The sequence below is a fragment of the Notechis scutatus genome, chromosome 3 (genome assembly GCF_049901735.1).
Source record: "Notechis scutatus isolate UNSWTSFEM ecotype Mainland chromosome 3, rNotScu1.2, whole genome shotgun sequence".
NCBI lineage: Eukaryota > Metazoa > Chordata > Lepidosauria > Squamata > Elapidae > Notechis > Notechis scutatus.
The window spans coordinates 172,797,565-172,816,594 of NC_142011.1; positions in this window are offsets into that span (position 1 = coordinate 172,797,565).

Sequence of the window (19,030 nt, forward strand, 5' to 3'; positions counted from 1 at the left end):
AGTGCAAATTAATTGGTGAACCCAGCCAGTGTAATTGTACTCAGCCTTACTTTATCTTCACATTATGAAGTCTACATTTTTCATTGAACCATGGTTAAAGTTTATTATATGAACAGAGATAATGTTTGCTGCTTGAGTTAGAAAAAACAATGCTTCTGTATTTCTTTTGATATTCCTACAAATGGCTTTTTCCTCATTTTAATAATATTGCAGAATGTGCTGATAGAATCTTGGAGAATCACATTTTTTTGTTTTGCAGTTAACATAGTGACTTTAGAAGACTTACAGTAATTTGAAATGAGCTATCCTAAGCTACAGTGTACAATGTGAATATAGTAACTGTTTTGAATTATGTAAATTACTGTAAAATTATCCAATATTCTCAGCTAAGGGTGTATCAAACAATGAGTGCCTGAAATGGATTGTTCTAATCATTTAAATATTTTTTCTATTCTGGGTTCAGAATACCCCTGTTTTCAGCTTGGAAGTTGGAACAATTTGTTTCAAATTAAAATCAACTTTGGAATTTGAAGCATTTAATATTCCACTTTTATTCACTATTTCATTAGTTGAATATTGGTGTGATTTTGATAAATCTGAAATCAAGTTTCTTAGCCTTATGTAGCAGGACATACAGACCTAAGAGTTTAGATTTTTATCCTTAGAATATGTGTACTGGGTGTGAATTTTAACAAAATCATATACTATAATCACATAGTAAAATCTTCTACCCTTATGCTTAAGACTTAAATTAACCTTTTATAATTAAGGGAGAAATAGCAGAATTTTTTAATGCTGAACTGCATTAGAAAATATGAACACCCCCCCCCCCTTACTAAAACAAAATAAACATGTATTTACCAGCAGATGGCAGTAGAGTAGGGCTTTCGAATTATGTTAACAATAAGGCTGAAATATATATTCAGCATCAGGTAAGCCATTTTGCTGCCACATGTTGTCAAAATTAGCAGTATCTGCAAGACAAAGAAGAAAGCTCCCAACAATTTTTTGAACATCATGGCATTTAAAAGAATTAAATATTCACTGTGGAAGAAATGACACGACTCATATGATGATAGTTAGGCACACACTGTTTCTGAAGAAATCCAAACAGATTTCATAAGCTGCAGAGTTAATTGACCTAGCCAAGTTCTTATTCACTGCCCTTCTTCTGTTTGCTCTTGATACGCCTGTCCATGGATTTGCCCAACTCCCTTTAAAGCTGCCTTTATCTTGTCAAATATCTCAACAATATAAAACTGTCTCGTATCCAACATATTTATCCATCATATAAAACTTGGCATCTTGCTGTGAGTTGTTGGCTGGACGCTTGGAAAGCAACATAGTCAATTTCTTCATGAGTTTACTGTTCTAGTGGTTAAATCGGGAGATATGCTCAAGACTATCTGGTCAGGTTTCTTTGGATGAGTTTCTTATTTTAAGGACTAATGATGTACGTGTAGCTTGGCGAGTACAGCCAACCACATGTGTACTTTCCCCTTGCTCTATTCTTTATTACATCTAATTGGAAGGAATTGTTCAACTGGACCAAAGAGTTCTAGATTTCTCTTTACAAAATGGTATGATCCCATTATCATTAAATAAACCTATATTGAGAACAGTGAGTGTGTGCATGTGTATGTATGTGTGTGTGAGAGAGAGAACTTGACCATAAAATCCAAATACTTCTAGTTCAGAGGTCAACATTTGTTTCAGGTTATATGGCATTCAAGGCTCTGACATTAATAGCTTAGAATTTAAAAGATAAAATAAAAGCACTGGCAAAACAGAACAGTATCTGAAAAACAGACCAACAGAACTATTCCATCTAGGATGAGGCATAGTAGGTGGAGTGGTTGCTTTAGTGGTTACCTCTCGTACATTGGACTCCCCAGTTTTTTTGACCATTGGCAAAGGCATTTTAATTGTTCTCAGACTTTGCAGGAACTGGCAAAATAACATCTCACTATGAATGATTTTAAGTATTTGAGACAGTATATATTACATCCCAGAGTACTAAAGAAATTGAAGAATGTGATTTCAGAATCACTGGTTTCTGAGTATTTCTGGAGTTCATGGAAAATGCAACAAGAGCTAATGTTTTCATTTTTTTAAAAAAAAGAAAAGAATTGACCTAAGAAACTACTGACTAGTCAGCTTGACATTACTATCTGAGAAAAATCCTAGAAAAATAATAATCAAGAACTGGGTGTGCAAGTCCTTGAAAAGGAACAAAATTACCAGAAGCTAGCATGGATTTGTTAAAAATAGGCAATGCAAGATAAATCCACTTTTGGTGGGACTGTGTGACCAAATTAATAGATCAGGGGAATATCATACATATTGTACACTTAGACTTCAATAAGACACGTGTAAAATGGATCATAGCCTCCTTCATAAAGTGGTGTGTTAGTTTTATGGTTTCACTATCAGATGGATTCCCAGCAGGTTCAGTAATCATACCTGATATATACATCTAATGGATATGTGTCTACCTATGGGAATACAATGGAGAACTTTTATTCTTTTCTGTTCAATATTTTAATAAATGACTTAAATATGGGGATAAAATGGATGACACAAAGCGGGGGGGTGTTGCTGAGATGAAAAGCAGAAGAAGAAAAGAGGAAGAAGAAAGATACAATCAAAATATAAAATATAACATTGAGCTCTATTTAACAACAATGAGAAGTGAAAATTATGAACTTAGATAAGGGGCAAAAAATGCAATATTGGGTTGCATTAACAAAGGTAATAGTGTGACATCACTGGAAGCAATATTTTTGCTGTACTCTGCAAAAATTGATCAGACTGTCCCTGGAACAATGTCCAGTACTAGTCACAATATAAGAAGGATACTGACAAGATGGAAAGAGAGAACAACAAAGGTAATGGCTGTAAAACTGGGTAGGTTCAGACTAAAGAGGAGCAGATTAAGAGCAGACATGAGACCTGTCTTTAAAAACTTAAAGGCTTTTAAAACTTAAATGCTGTCAGAAGGTATAGATTTTTCTGCATAGAAATAGGGCAAGAATCAATGGTGGAAGCTCTAAAGAGGGAAAACCAAACTTGGAAATAGGGGGACTTTTTTTATTGGGGTTTTTAATAAAAACAACTATTTTTTTTTTTTTTGTTTGTTTTGGGGGGGGGGGGGGGGGGGAGTTTGGGCAGTTGTGGTGGGGGGGTCTTCTAGGATAAAGGATGGGCCCGGACTCCAAGGTTCCTTCCAGCTCTTTGATTCTGTTATTCAGTTATCCTATCGTCATTTGTAGTGGGGACATCTTTGGCTAATAACATGGGCTATCCTATTAATAAAAAGCTATTTGATGCAGTACACAACCCACACCATCTCCAATCCATGGCTATCCAATCTCAAAAATAGCTTCTGCAAAAGATTTTCCTGCACCTTCCCCTACGATTAAGTCCATTCTACAACCAAATACTTGCTCTTATCCTAATATTTATCTAATATAGGCTTTCTTAGACATTCAATCCCCTTGGAGGAAAACAGACCAGGTCAGCTTATCTTCTGACTAAGCTTTTGTTATGTTTAGGTTGACCTTAACAATCTACTACAGCATAAGTAAATAGTGCTTAATTTGTGTCTCATCTCCCAGAAAAATTATACTCCCACACAAAAAAACAGCGCTTGCCATAAGCACAAAACTTTGATTCCTAGAATACTCCAAACCCTTAGATCTCAAAAGGTATTGAGAAGTGTACCAGAGCCCTATAGCTTTAGATTTTATTAGAGAACAATATAGCTTTAGGAATTATTCTTTTCTACCATACAACAATTGCACTAGCTAGATTGTCCTTTAGATTACTTAGAACAGGGGTCAACCAACCTTTTGGACGTCAGGGACCACCAAATTCATAATTTAAATCCCGTGGACCAGAGGCCCTGGGAAAATCCCCAAAAAAGTCTGCAGAAAAATTCCCCATCCCATTTTCCTACCAATCGATCATTCTTTATTTGAGATTGCAGGATACCGTCTCCAGCTCCCGTCTCAGGGGGAGAGAGAGAGACTTTTGGCTTCGTGCAAGGAAAGCAGCAGAAGCCGCAGAAGCCTTTCCACCAAACTCCGCCAGAAATGAGTCTTTGTGAGACTTGTCACACTGGTGCAGCCCCTTGGAGCAGGATGCCTTGCAGGGTCCCAAAGACTCAGTTCTGGCAGAGTTTGGGGGAGAGAAAGAAAGACTTTGGCTGCTTTCCTTGCGTGCAGCCAAAAGCAGAAGAAGAAAGAAGCGGAAAGAAGCAGCCTGGTGGCCTGACCAGGCACATGGGGCAAGTTGGGCAAGTTACCCTCCTCCGCCCTTTCCCCCCTGCCCTCACTACCTTGTGTTCGCAATGCAAGTGACGCAAGACTTGTGCTCCCATGGGCATATGGGTGGCACAGCCTTGTGTTCCCGCATAGCCTGGATTAATTGCTTTGAGGGTGACATTTCTCTGCAGACCATCAAAATTTTCTTGCGAACCACCAGTGGTCCCCAGCCCACTGGTTGGCGACCATTGACTTAGAAATTCTTTCCTGTCGTTTTAGGCCACTCTGCTATATGATGGGGAAGAATCTCATGATTTCTGATGTCCTATGCAACAAGACTTGAGTTGAATTATTTTGAAGATCACTTCCTCTCCTTCTTCTCCTTTCCCCCCTCCTGCTGCTGCTGCTGCCCTTGTGGTTTTTAAAGTTTTCTAAGTACTGTAAACAACTGAAACAATGAGTACATACCAGAGCAGTATAAAAACCCAGGAAACAAATCTTAGCACCTGAACAAAGACCTTTACATTATTAAAGCAATGTCACCTATACTTGTCCAGGGAGAACAGACTACAGATTTATGCAAGTATTTAATAGTGGCTTGCCAAGAATGTCGGCAAGCTTTTCAAAAGGAATCTTCTTTTGTGTCTTTTGATATTTAAAGAGCTGTAATTACAATGGCATAGCTTTGAATTTTCCTCTTCTTCTTCCCCACCCCCATTCCCCACCCCCATCTCCTTTAGTCCCTTATGCAAATTAATTTATGGACCAATACATGTTACAGACAAGCTAATGAAAGAACTACACATTTCTTTTATATTTTGTTTCTTTGATGGTTTCATTTGTGTGGATAAATGCAAAATAGGGAATGCTATAAATAAGCATAATGAGATATCTTTCTTTCTCCAATTGTTGGTTGTTAGTGCTGAAGTCCTACATAATAGAAAGGGGGGGAAAGAAGAATTTAAATATTCATCTCCATTTTTCATACTTTCATTTCACAACATTAATTTGATCAATGTTAAATTTTACTCTTGGTTTTTTTTCCTCTTGTTCTTTTCCTAAAGACTTATAGCACTTTTTTTGTTCTTCTTGGTAACTTATTAAACACAAACTTATAAAACAGATAACTCTGTTTTTCCCCACTGCAAATTGTGAAACTAGAATACCCTATGTAACATTTTATTGCTACACTGCTTAGGCTGGCCAAGTTTTGACATGGAAAATCAATTCTGTCACAGGAAAGGAATTCCAGTTTTGAAATCATAGATTAGAATATCAACAACTTATTTGATGAAAGTTAATTTTTATCTCATGAACACTTTTTATGGGCTACCTATCTACACATGATTGGATCAACTTACTATTTTTTACTGTAAATGTTTGGCACGTAATTATAGAGAAACCCACTAAAGAGAACCAGATTTGTTTCTAACCTGGATGTTTAAGAATTTGTCATTCTTTTTGGATTAAAAACAATCCTTCCAAAATCTTTTCTGTTAGTATCCTTGTGTGCTTCTATTTTCCCCCTAATAACCATATTGACAACCTCAATATACATGTTTATGTTTATATATACATGCACAGAAAATTGTAATAACAAAGGAGAAATGAATTAAAATCTTTAACAAAGTTATACTATTAAGTCATTTCTTGGATACAGAAATTCACTGGGTTCACACAAAGCAGTAAATGTAAAATATTCTAAATTTCCTAAAAGGGAATTAATATGTCTTCTTTTCATGCAAAGCTAATTCAGATGTCATCTTCACAATGAATTTAACACTAGAATATATTTTTCCTAAATGTACTGTAACCTCTTTCTCCAGGAATGTTGCAATATATACTGTACAGGTACATACTAAATATTGGATAATTATACAGACAGTCCTTGACTTATGACCATTGGTTTAATATGATTGTCTTTAAAAAAGTATGTTTAAGACATGACACAAAGTTATAATTGTCGCTCCATTCCTATGGTCATGGGATCACAATGTAGGCAGTTACCACAATGTGGTAACTGTCTCAGTTTTATGACCAGGTAGAATGTCATACACATAACATGATCACAATTTGCAATTTTCCTAGCTGGTTTCAACAAGCAATATCAATTGGGGATGTCATATTTGCTGAAAGACCACCTGATCTTCAACCAAAATTCCAGTTCCAATTGTCATACATTAAGGACCACCTGTACCTACATACTAGATTAGCTGTTGGAAAGTCCCTTTCACCTATGAAATAAATTGCCCCTCCCCAAGAAGAAACGTTTGAAATGAAGTTTTCATCATTTCAGAGCATGGAGTTACAGGCAATGGCTTCTATAAAAAAATAAACAGCTCATTATTCTTGCATGACACAAAACAAGTTTATTTCTTATCAATATTTTGACCATGCAGACTCTGGATGGTGGGTTAAAGTGCAGCACTTACAGAGGAACACTCTGTAACCAGATGGCAGCTTTAATCTTTTTGCATTCACATGCAACACTCTCTTATATTCTCTAGGTCATGTTGCCCCTTGGATCATTAGATATGGGCTGTAAAAGTCTACATGTTCACTTGATAACACTACAAGATTTAGGTTTTTAATAACTCTTTGTTTCCCTCTAATGATTGAATTTCTGCAGTCCAGAACTGGTAGCCCTTATATTATATTACACATGACTTTCAAATAAGCAAAAGGAGGGTGAAGAAAGTAATTGAGATCTTCATAATGCCTCTTTATTCAGGGTCAGAACTAGAAGCCAGGGAAACCAGGAAAGTTGCTTGAGACTCTCTTGGTTGAATAGCAGGATTTCCTATGCAGCTTTACTTCAGTTGTCCTTTTTATGGACAGAGCTATAGATGAAGTCATCCAGTTGCTGAGGAAAATTATAAGTTCTAATGTGCAACTGGGGAAGCCTCAGCCCACCTGCATACTTAATAACTGTATTGCTTACCAAAGTATGACTAATTTTAGAAGGTCTAAAAAGCAGTTTGTATTGCTTTTCATGCCATGCATTGACTGAGTTGCTGAATTTTTTTTTTTTCAGGTTAATGGATGGAATCTTATCCACCAGCCTATTTGCTGTTGCAGATTTAAATAATTCTGTAATAGTTCAATTGATCTGAGCATTGGTGTTTACAAATTCCTTGAGATTGGTCTCATCACCCAGTTGCCCATATGTTGGAAGATTTGTTTCAGGGATCTTCCTCATAGTTTCATTAAGGTCCACTCCTTGAGTTGCCAGTGAAACATGTATTCTGGCATAAATTATTTTCTGCTGAGAGAGTTCATGAATCATTCCGCAGAGTGGTGCTGTCCAGAATGGAGTTTTAATGTGAAGTCAATTAAATAACATAAGTGGTAGAGGCCCATAGCTTTGTTTCTCCTCGCAATGGCATCTTCCAGCAGGAAAAATTAACACCAATTTCTCTACTGGATGTGTGGTGAGATGGGATTGGGTGAGAATTTGCAGGTGTTTTGGAAAGAGGCTTGGGCTTTTCAAATTGCCCTAGTGATCAGTTGTGGGTGTGGTAAAGGTCTGTCATGTCTGACACCTATCAATCACATTATTTTTGGACATGCCCTATAGTGCTTTTCTGGAAAATCATTAGAGCTGTGTTCAAAAACAGCCTGACTGACAAGTCCCAGGCCTGGGGCTAAAAGGGGAAACAGAAATCTGGTTAATTTTCCTCTGGATCCTTTCCCTGGACTCCTCCTGCACTCATTAGAATCATTGCAAGGACCTACAAGAAAAATCAGAGATGGGAGAGTGACTCAGGGGTAATATTTCAGATGGAATTAACTGAGATTCCAAAACAAATGAAGCTGGAAAGCAGTATGAGTAGCAGGTTCTGCAAGTGAAAGGCAGGGCTGGTGTTGTAGTTAGCCGGCAGCAGGTGCAGATGGCTGAGGAGAGCGAGGACTCAGATGAGGGCCAGGACCATTAAGGAGTGGACTGCTGCCTTCAGAGATTGTGGGGGCTGGCAGCAGCGATGAGGAGGTTCCCTAGGAGCCTGTGCCAAGTGCATGTGCGCGAAGGATTGCTCGGAGGAAAGAGCAGTTACAACAGCACAGGTGACTTGGGAGTAAGTCTGCAAGGTAATGGCCCCTCCTTCAAGAAGATAAAAGCCAGCTGTGAAATGAACATACTTTGCAGAAGGAAAGACATTTTGAACTCAGCCTCAGGACATTCCAGTTGGTATTTGAAGACTCTTGTATTGTAAACTATTTCTTATCTGTTGTTTTTTGGCAGACTAGAAAAAACTTGGCAAGGCTCTTTCTTGTCGGAGCTAATTAGTTGGAAGCAGCCTTTTATCTGTGAAGAAACAGGATTCTTAGCTGAAACATAAAAAGATTGTATTGCTGCCTTTGTCTTGTGTTTGCTCTCTTGGGATCAGGTTTGGGTCAGAACAGTTGGCAAGCAAATGGTAGGGGCGGGCAGCATCCAGAGGAGGCCAAGGAGTAGCAAATTGTGCTGCACCTGCCCTACTGGTAATAAAATCAGGAATCCATATGGCCATACCAAACATAAATTTTTGGATAGAACTAACAATAAACAGCTGGTAGAACCTCCTTTTTCCTAGGCTATGAGTGTCAAACAGGTCTAGAGCTTTGTTTTTAAAAAGTTACAGCCATTTGAAAATTTGGGCTAGTACTCATTCCACGGAGGACTAAACATATGCCTAGAAGAATCCCTCTATGGAAGCCAGGTGTTTGGTCTGTTTGGCCCCTGAAGCCAAAAGAGCCAGGGAGTGCAGGGCCCAGGAAATGGAAGAGATGTTCCAAAGTGGCCTAATCAGTGGTGGTATTCAAATTTTTTTTACTACCGGTTCTGTGGGTGTGGCTTGGTGGGCATGGCTTGGTGGGCATGGCAGGGGAAGATTACTGCAGTACTAGAGTCTCCCTCCTCACCCCACTAACCTGCTTTCCAGCTCTGTTCTCCTATGCAGGGCAACAAAATAAGACTCAGCCAATCAGCTGGGACTCGGGAAGCAGACAATAGATGGGGGTGGGGCCAGTCAGAGGTGGTATTTGCCGGTTCTGTGAACTACTCAAAATTTCCACTACTGGGTTCTCCAGAACTGGTCAGAACCTTCTGAATACCACCTCTGGTCCTAATGTGTCCAGCAGAAACTGAGATGAGTCCACCCACAGTCATATCTATAACCATATTACTAAGGACTATAAATCATGTCCATGGGATAAATTGTTGTGAGAAATAGGGAAGCACTATTTCCAAAGCGGAAGAGCAAAATATGCCTTTAAACTGTCTGTGCTCTGGGCTGGGGATTAGATGAGCAAATGTAGTTCACAAATTATGCCATATTTAGAAGGGAGAATAAGGTGAGTCCTGAGAAGGCATTTGGAACATACAATAGTAGGCTTGGAAGGGACGTTCCAAAACAACAGTAGAGTTGGAAGTCTTATTTTTGTGCATTCACAAAAGTAGCTGCCTGTTCATGAAATGGCTGCTACCATTTGTTCATTCATTCATTTTCTACAGCACCCATCTCAGTCAATGGCTCTAGGTGGCTTACAGTTCAAAAAAGATATTACAGATAAAAACAGTAAAAACATTTTAAAATAATAAAAATACTGGACTGGGAAACATCCAGCTTAAATATACATAGGAGCAAGATACTGGGTATGGCCAATCACAAAACACACATTTACCAATAGGCAAATAGCTTCTTCTGTTTGATTCCACTGGGCCTTTAGTGTGGGGTTAAAGCAAATAAATAATAGAACTATCAAGTCTGTATGTCTATGGAGATTTTCAATTATCCAGGCCATGGTTGTCCCAAAGATGCTGTTCAAAAGGCAACTGGACCTTGTTTTCAATTTGAAAATGTTTCACTTCTCATCAAAGAAGCTTCTTCAGTTCTGATGAGTTCTTTTGGGAGTACAAAGGCCGCCTTGCAAAATGCATATGACCACTAGATGGCAGAAGAGAGTTACCTGCAACTCTGGTGGTATTTTAGGGTTATCCAGATATAGCAGTCAGGAAAGCTGTTGTTTAATTGAGTTAAAAGTGATCAAACACGATCTATACCACATACATCTTAACTAGATAAAGATGTCATGTTATATTCTTTAGAGTACAATTTTATCTTCAATCCAGTACTAGAATAATTATTTTTCTTTGCTTAAAATAATCAGCCTATAGTTTCAGCATTTTAAAAGTCTTTGATTAATTAGCAATAGCTCAATATTGCACTTCAAATGAAAGATTTTCAGGTGGATTCTATTCTGCAGTTTCTAGAAGTAATAAGGATTTATTTATTTATTATCATTATAAAATATAAGATCTCAGTAAAATATACAAAAATATAATGTGCATAGTTTTGCACAAAAACATAAGAATAAAATATAATATTTCAGGCCATAAAACTGAATTACAAAGTATTTAAAGCAATTCCTAAATGACATTTTCTTAGATCTAATTATGTAATTACTTCTAGAAAGCTGTACTGTATTTTAGTATAACTAATACAATATTTGATTGATTGATTGATTATGTAGCATCAAGTAGGTGACAACTCTTACTGACTACTAAGATGTCAATGTATAGTTCATTCATTTCATCATTCACTAAGTTGAGTTTCCCCATGTTCATCCATTTTATGTTTCAAATTCCCATGCTAATTTCGTCTTCGCAGGTTTGAATTTCCTTTTCCTGCATGGCAACTTCAGCAACTAGATTTCTGAACGTTTTAATATATTTGGGTGACAAACATCATTGGTACTTACAAATATCATTACATCTTCCTTGGTAGCATGTTGAGTGCCATCCAACCTGAGGGGTTTTCTTAATGCATATATAGGGATGGTATACTGTTGCCTTCTCCTGTGCAATATGAAATTATGGCTTTGCCCTTGTCACCAAAGTGATCTTCTACCTTGAACAATTTCCTTTACTGCTGCTGCCTCTTTCCTTTAGCTAGACAGCTGAGACCTTCAGACCTTCTCTTTTGGGAATATATTCACTTGGTCTACATTCCTAGTATTCTTTGTTTATCCCTCCCAGGTACTCTCTGCTGCCATGATAAAGATTTAGAAGGACTACAACAATTAATTAATTAATGGAATCACACAATAAATATTAAAATGATTTAATTGACATTTAATTAACAGATAATAGTATTTATTACCTATAAATTATCATAAAATGAAATACAAAACCTTGAAGGATACTTTAGCGTTTAGAAATTAAATAGAAAGTTTGATAACTCAGCAGTCAGTCAGATAAACTTTTACCCATATATCATGCTTGGGAATTCTCCATCTCTTGAATAACCTCTTGATTAAAGATCATCTAGATCATTTTGCTTATTACTTTTTCATATCAGTTATTCAGAATTTGTTATGGTTGCTTTGCAACTTTATCTTTGATCTTTGGCCTCTTTAACAGAACCAGTTGATCAGAATCACATTTTTCAAAATATTATTTCCTAGTATGGATTTTCCATTATCAGGCTAGGTCCTTAGGTAGTTTCTTAACAATTCTAATAAAGCTGAGATTGTTGATTTAAAAGTCAAGAATTGATAAGAATCAATTCTTTATATCTAGTTCCTTTTAATCAAGGCATGAAAGAAATGTAGTACAGGCATGATATTATGAAAAGTTAAATGCATATCATTTTTCTCAACCACTACATTGATGTGTAATTATGTAATTGGTTTATGCGGGGAAAACTTATTTTTTATAACCTTTTTTCTAACATTAGTGATAGGTTTCATGTGGTATCATATGATAGAGTGTTTAGTTTCATGATATCACATAAAATATTTTATTGCAACATAATTTTTTTCTGAGTTTTTAATAATTTTTAAACTGCCCAGAATTTTTTTAAAATTGAAGTTGTATATAACACATAAAGAAATATCCTTTTTAAAAGTGTCCACTTAGTTGTGAGTGAAATAATTCTCTGCCAACTTTGTTATTTCTTTGTTAGGTAGTATTAGTATTTTCATTACTATAAATTAGCATTTCAAAGGTCTTATTATTACAACTGAACAGTTTCAGCTTTGAAACAATCAGAAAGAAATATCTTAATTCTACTATTCAGAGTCCTCATTTCTGGTACAAAATGTAAGAAATGGAGAATAGTAAATAACAAAAGACACAAGGCAGACAAATTGCCTTATATTGAATCAGGCTTCCATATCTGAGGCAGTGATGTTCCTTTTTTATCACCCACAAGGATGTTATGCAGCTATTCCAACTATAGGTGGCACTGTGGCTCAACTGAGGCAAGATAGAGTATCCTTTCAGACCATCAGGCTTCAATCTTGTGTCTCTTAAGTGTACGTACGCCATTTGCTCATGAACCAGTTTCCGGCTTAGCATTATGTGAAGATGTTTTGTTTATATAGTTCTTTTACTGAAGGATAGATGTATGTAGGACACTACACGGGTCAGAGGGCTTGAATTGTCCTCTCAGATACTACACTTCATTTCCAAATTGTTTTCTTCTCAGAACATGGGAAAGCTCTAATCACAAATCCTATTATAGATTCTGACACATCCAAGTCCAATCAATAATTTACTTCTTTGTGATGGTGATAATAAATGAATCATCATCAGTTCTGAGTTCCTTCTTTTTCTTTTTAAAAAAGATTTATATGCAAGACATCCTTTTTCCCCCTCGTCTAGTTTAGAACCCATCAGAACCCACCCAAGTTTAAAACAAGGCTTCTAAGCTACTTTTATGATCTTTATTTTGAATCTTTTCCAATGTGACAATATTGTAATTGAGCTGTGGTGGCATAAAATGTGGTCTTTAAAGGTGCAAAGTGTAAAACTTTTATCTCCCACAAATATTGTTGCTAGAACACAACATGACCTTACAAAACTATCATAAGAGTTCATTTATTTATTTATATGATTTATATGGCCACCCATTTTAGTACTACTCTGGGTGGCTTAAAACAACCATAAACCCGATAAATAGAACAATAGTAAAAACAATAAAACAATAAACAAAAACCCTGTGCCATAATCTCCTTGCGATGCCCCACAGCAGACTCAGTTACCCTCCTTCCATGTCTTCTACCTTACAATAGCAATAGCACTTAGTTTTATATACCACTTCACAGTGCTTTATAGCCCTCTCTAAGCAGTTTACAGAGTCAGCATATTGCTCCTAACAATCTGGATCCTCATTTTACCAACCTTGGAAGGCTGGAAAGCTGAGTCAACCTTGAGCCGGTGAGAATCGAACTATCAGCAGAAGAAGCCTGTAGTACTGCATTTGAGCCACTGTGCCACCATGCCTCATGCTAGTGCTTCAGTAAAAAGCCAGGTTTTAATGGCCTTCTAAAAGGGGTACCAAACTCGATTTCATTGAGTTGCATTGGGCTGCACCAGGGTTGACCTCAGGGGGACAGAGTAAGTGAGGCCAGAATGGGTGTGGAAAAATTGACGTCACTCATGTTGGGGGTACCTGTGATGGCCCGAGCACTCTACCAGCAAAAATGGGCTCATGAGCTCCTTTTTTGGCCAGGATGGCCTCCCGCAAACCTCTGCCAGAAAAAATGGAGCTTGGGAGGGCTGCACATGGCCCTCTTCAGCTCCATTTTCACTGACAGCGGCATTGTGAGGCACCTGCTGTTTCCAGGTGGCTGTCGGGCTCCATTAGTGCTGATAGATAAACTGAGCCCATCAGCACTTTTGCAAGAGCCACTGAAGCATGACACTATATACTTCCGGGATTGTTTAGCTGTGACAGACGCATCCTCGGCAGAGCGGGATGGTCGATGGTGATGAGAGGGGGAATCCAGGAACCCCCCTGTCCTTATGTGAGGGAGGAGGGTCCCTCCTCATCAGTAGTGGGATTCAATTTTTTTACTACTGGTTCTATGGGCGTGGCTTTGTGGGCATGGCACTAGGACTGTAAAATTTCCAGTCAGAGGTGGTATTTGCTGGTTCTCCGAATAACTCAAAATTTCTGCTACTGGTTCTCCACAACTGGTCAGAACCTGCTGAATACTACCTCTGCTCTTCATGATAGATAAATATGGGAAATGGCAGAGTTTCTGTTTCAAATAACATCTGTGTCATTCCCAAGCCGTAACTACTTACTTTTTAAACATTGCTGGGCCTGCCTAACTCACCCAAACCACAGCAGCCACAAGTGCCAAGTTAAGACACATTGTGTCTACCATGCACAGGATTATATTTTCCTCTGAATTACTTGGTGGTAGTGGAAACTTTCTTAGTGTCTGAGTTTGATTGTTTATATATGTATGGGTAGTACATATAAAGGAAATCAAATACTATATCTGTCTCTTTTTGCCTGCCAGTAAGAAGATCTTTCGTATTGCACACTCCATACACAAATGTACTAGAAATAGGCAGATAAACACATATACATATACACTATACGGAGTGGAGATAGAGAGAAAGATATTTGGATTCTCTTGGTTAGATTTTTCTATAATTTATTTTCTCCCCTCTGTTTTGGAAATAATTTCAGTGAAAAAGAATTAAGAACTCTCGAAATCAGTTTTGATAAAGACCTATGATTTGCCTCATCTTGAATTTTGACTAGAATATAAAGCTGCTTAAGTGGGAACAGAGTGACAGCTGAAATCTGACCAAACGTTTTAGTGAGGTCATTGAAATGTACACTTTCTATTCATCTTTTAAGGACTAAAGAGAGATATGTTTATTGTCAATAATTAGAAGTGAAGTGATTACCATTTCAAGATAATTTCATACTTCTGATTGAAATTTAAATTAATTTTAGAATGGCATTCTGGAATTCCTGAAGATCTTTGTTTGCTATGAAATATTGCCCTGCGAGAGTGTTGTAAACAACCACGTACATCTTCAATGTGTGAACTTCTCAATTTCCTACAGCCGATGGTCCTTTACATTCATAATGGGGTATTCATTGTGTGAGCAATAAATGAGACAGTTTGAAATAATTTAGGAAAGCATCATTAGCTGTGTAAGATAGATGGCCACGTCAGGCCCAGCAGACTCCTTGAAAACAGTATCTGTTGAAGCAGGACTTACTGTGAACCACTACTTGCAGTTAGCTTGAAACTCAAATCCAGTTGTTCAGTTCAAGAGCAAAGTACTGCATTGCAGCTCTCTCTGCTTTGTACAAATTGTTGTTGGCACTGACCATCCAGAGCAAGCTATTTTCAGCTTCTTCATGCAATTCTATTATCAACTCTTTTTAAAATAATAAATGAATAAACAAATATATATCAACAACTTCCTTTTGGAAATTAAAGCTACCAGATGGCTCATGTGTTGAATTCCTATTGTCCTCAAAGCTCCCAATTGGGTAGTATTTACTTTTTACATAAGTGTAATGCTTTCTGACATAGATGTTTCTTAATTTGAAAAAATGCCTACCTTTAGTCTTTAGTTCTGGACTCCACTGAAGCTTTATGCAGAGTTTGAGATGAAGGAATAGAAGGATATGTTGGAATTGTTTGGCTGAAGGATGTCATTGAGATTCACTTGACTATAATATTCTGAGAAGATGAGAATGTGTTAAAGGAATTTGTGACCTTGAGAAATGTTTGACATTTCACTGTTAGACAACCATGGAGACATTTGTTCTGTTTTTATATACAAAATAAAAAGAGGATTTTGCAGCAAAATATCATTCCTTTCTATATATCTATGTGCTTTTATTTTTCTTTTTTATTATATATTTTGTGCTTTTACTAATTCTATTGTAATCTACCTAGGGTCACACAAAAGTAAGATGGGCAGCTATATAAACTGAGTCAGCAAATAAATAAATAATAGCCAGCCAGTCAGCCAGCCGCCAACTAGCCATCATACATTCTTCAAGAATGTTTTTCAATCTCAGTATTACGCAACTAGTATAAATCTATGGACAGTTGGGAATGAAACTATGATAACACATTGCCTCCCATTCCCAACCCTTTGAATTACAAAGAATTACATTAAAAATGTCACGGGTCACTAAGAATAGAATAATCTCTATATTAGCAGTTTTTTCATGTCTTATGTACATATAGAGCACTGCAGCTGCAATCAACTCGTCTCTGTGACTACAGAGGTGGTATTCAGCAGGTTCTGACCAGTTCTACAGAACTGGTAGCGGAAATTTTGAGTAATTCGCAGAACCGGCAAATACTACCTCTGACTGGAGATTTTACAGCACCCTTCCCCTGCCACACCCACCAAGCCACGCCCACAGAACCGGAAGTAAAAAAAATTGAATCCCACCACAGTGTGGCTACCTTCTTATCTGCAATATAGTTTCTAATCTGCAGTTGAGTTGGAGTCTTCTGCCAAAAGGACAGTTGAATTTAGGGTTGAATGTTTGGAGATTGTGATTTGCTTCTCTACCTAAGTGTGAGTTCAAATTTGTATTTTAAGTCTAACACTGAATCTATTTCAAAAAATCTTCAGTGGTTTTGTTCTAAAAACCAGGCATTTAAAAAAAAAGATGATACCCATCTATATTATTTACAGATGTTAACATTGTTTTAATTAAGCAAATTGTCTTCAGGTTTGACAAAAAATCATTTTGACAATGATTTTATACATTGTTGATATTTCCAGGATAGGAGAGGGGGGGTTTTTTTTTTTTTTTATTTAATTATGGGGGGGGGTTTTTTTTTTTTTTTTTATATATTTTTTTTTTTTTTTTTTTATTAAATTTTTTTTTTTTTTAATTTAAGGGGGGGTGTTTTTAAAAGGGGTGGTATATAATAAACTATAGTTATTCCCGTTTATATTCAGATAATATTGGCAGGTTCAATATTTCCCTTGCAACCTTGATCTAAAGGAAATAGCGAACACTATACGAATCTTAGTATTCTAAGAAATGGTGCTGTAGTGGAAATACTCTCTTCTGGACAGTTAATTATCTGAAGATTCAAGTAAGTCAAGGAACACAGGAAGTTGCTTTACGGTTTGTCAGCCTCCCCCACCCCATTTTGGCTGGTAAGCTGCTGCAGGAGGCCATCCAGGTCAAAAATGAAGCATGCGGGGGCTGCCCCAGCACACCCTGTTTTGGCCAGCAGAGTGTTGCATAAGGCTGTCCAGCCTGAAAATGAGACATGGGGGACCACGTGTGGCCCCCATGGTCTGTTTTGGCTGCCAGAGGCATCACGGACTGGTCCTTTACTATTTCCAGACCAGCCCCATGGGCCAGATCTAAGCACCCTGCGGGCCAGATCCGGCCCATGGGCCTTGAGTTTGACACCCCTGATCTAGTCCAATATTTTTAATTCAGTTTCTCCCTGTTGATTAGTGGCCTGCACAGTTAAATAGTAGTCAAAACTTGCAACAAGATAATGGTTAGTCTAAATCTGTCTGGATATAGTTCTTCTAGGGAAACTGTAAGTTTCCTGGAGGGACAGGTAAAAAAAAGTGCCTGACCACTTGCAAATAACTACACCCTGACCTCTTCTTCAGTTGTAAAATAAAGAAATGCATGTATTGTAATTCCAGGTGAGGATTTTTTTAAAAACTGTGATTGCATGATTTATTGATTGATTGGTAAAATTGATACAGAAGCAAATCAAAAAGGACTTGACACAGACTGATTCCAGGAAAGTTGGGCTATTTCCAGAGTCAAAGATGTGATAATAATAATTTGGGCAGTTTCCCTCACAGCTCTAGCTCTGATATCTGACTATGGGTTAGTTGTATTCATTTAGTATTTAAGATAATAGCTACACTGAAGTGTTCAATATTCTTACAGAACCTCCCATGAGAGAGTTGTGGTTTGTCTGATGATTTAGCATATTCTTCTAGGATACGAAAAAGCCCCCACAAGCCTAACATGCTCCTTATTCTGTTTGTTAAAGGTTTTCCTCAGTCTTCTGCATGAATTTGCCAATTACTTATACAGCACTGAGCATTTGCATTCCAATAGCTTTAATTAAGTCATCTGTTCATATTACCAATTTGTTAACACTAGAAAGGCAAGGTTTTGCTGATGTAGATGCTGGTATGCTGAGCAACATGGTAATTAGTGGATGCTCTAAGGTCACAGGGAAATGATGCAACGGACCTATAGATTTCCAATAGTTAGTATTCTATGGCGACCCTTGAGACAGCTATATTTATAAAAATGCAGGTACTAGCCTTATATATTGAAAGAATTTGGAGCATTCACATGGGGGAGAGAATGGCTTATACAGTATGTATTTAGTGATATTCAAAGGAATACTTTCCTTATGTAATACAGCTAGTCCTTGACTTACAATAGCAATAGTTTAGACGTATATACTGCTTCATGGTGCTTTACAGCCCAATCTAAGCAGTTTACAGAGTCAGATTGCCCAAAACCATCTGGGTCCTCATTTTACCTCATTTTGGAAGGATGGAATTGAGACCAAAATTTCTGTTGTTAAGTGAAACAGTTGTTGTGAAATTTTCCAATTTTATGACCTTTCTTGTCAGAGTTATTAAGTGAATCGATGATGTTGTTAGGTTGATAACATGGTTGTTAAATGAATCTGGCTTCCCCATTAAATTTTCTTATCAGAAGACCACAAAAGATGATCACGAGTTTCTGGGATGCTACAATTTTCCTGGATATAAGTCAAGAGTCTGAATTTTGTTCATGTGACCATAGAGATGCTGCATGGTCATAAGTGTGAAATGGTCATAAATCACTTTTTTCAGTACCATTGTAACTTTGAATGGTCACTAACTAAACTGTTGTAAATCAAGGACTACCTGTGCTTGTATACTAATCCTTTAGCTAATGAATTCTTGGGTGAGTCATCAGCATATTGTTAACTTACATATAATTTCATCTTCAAGT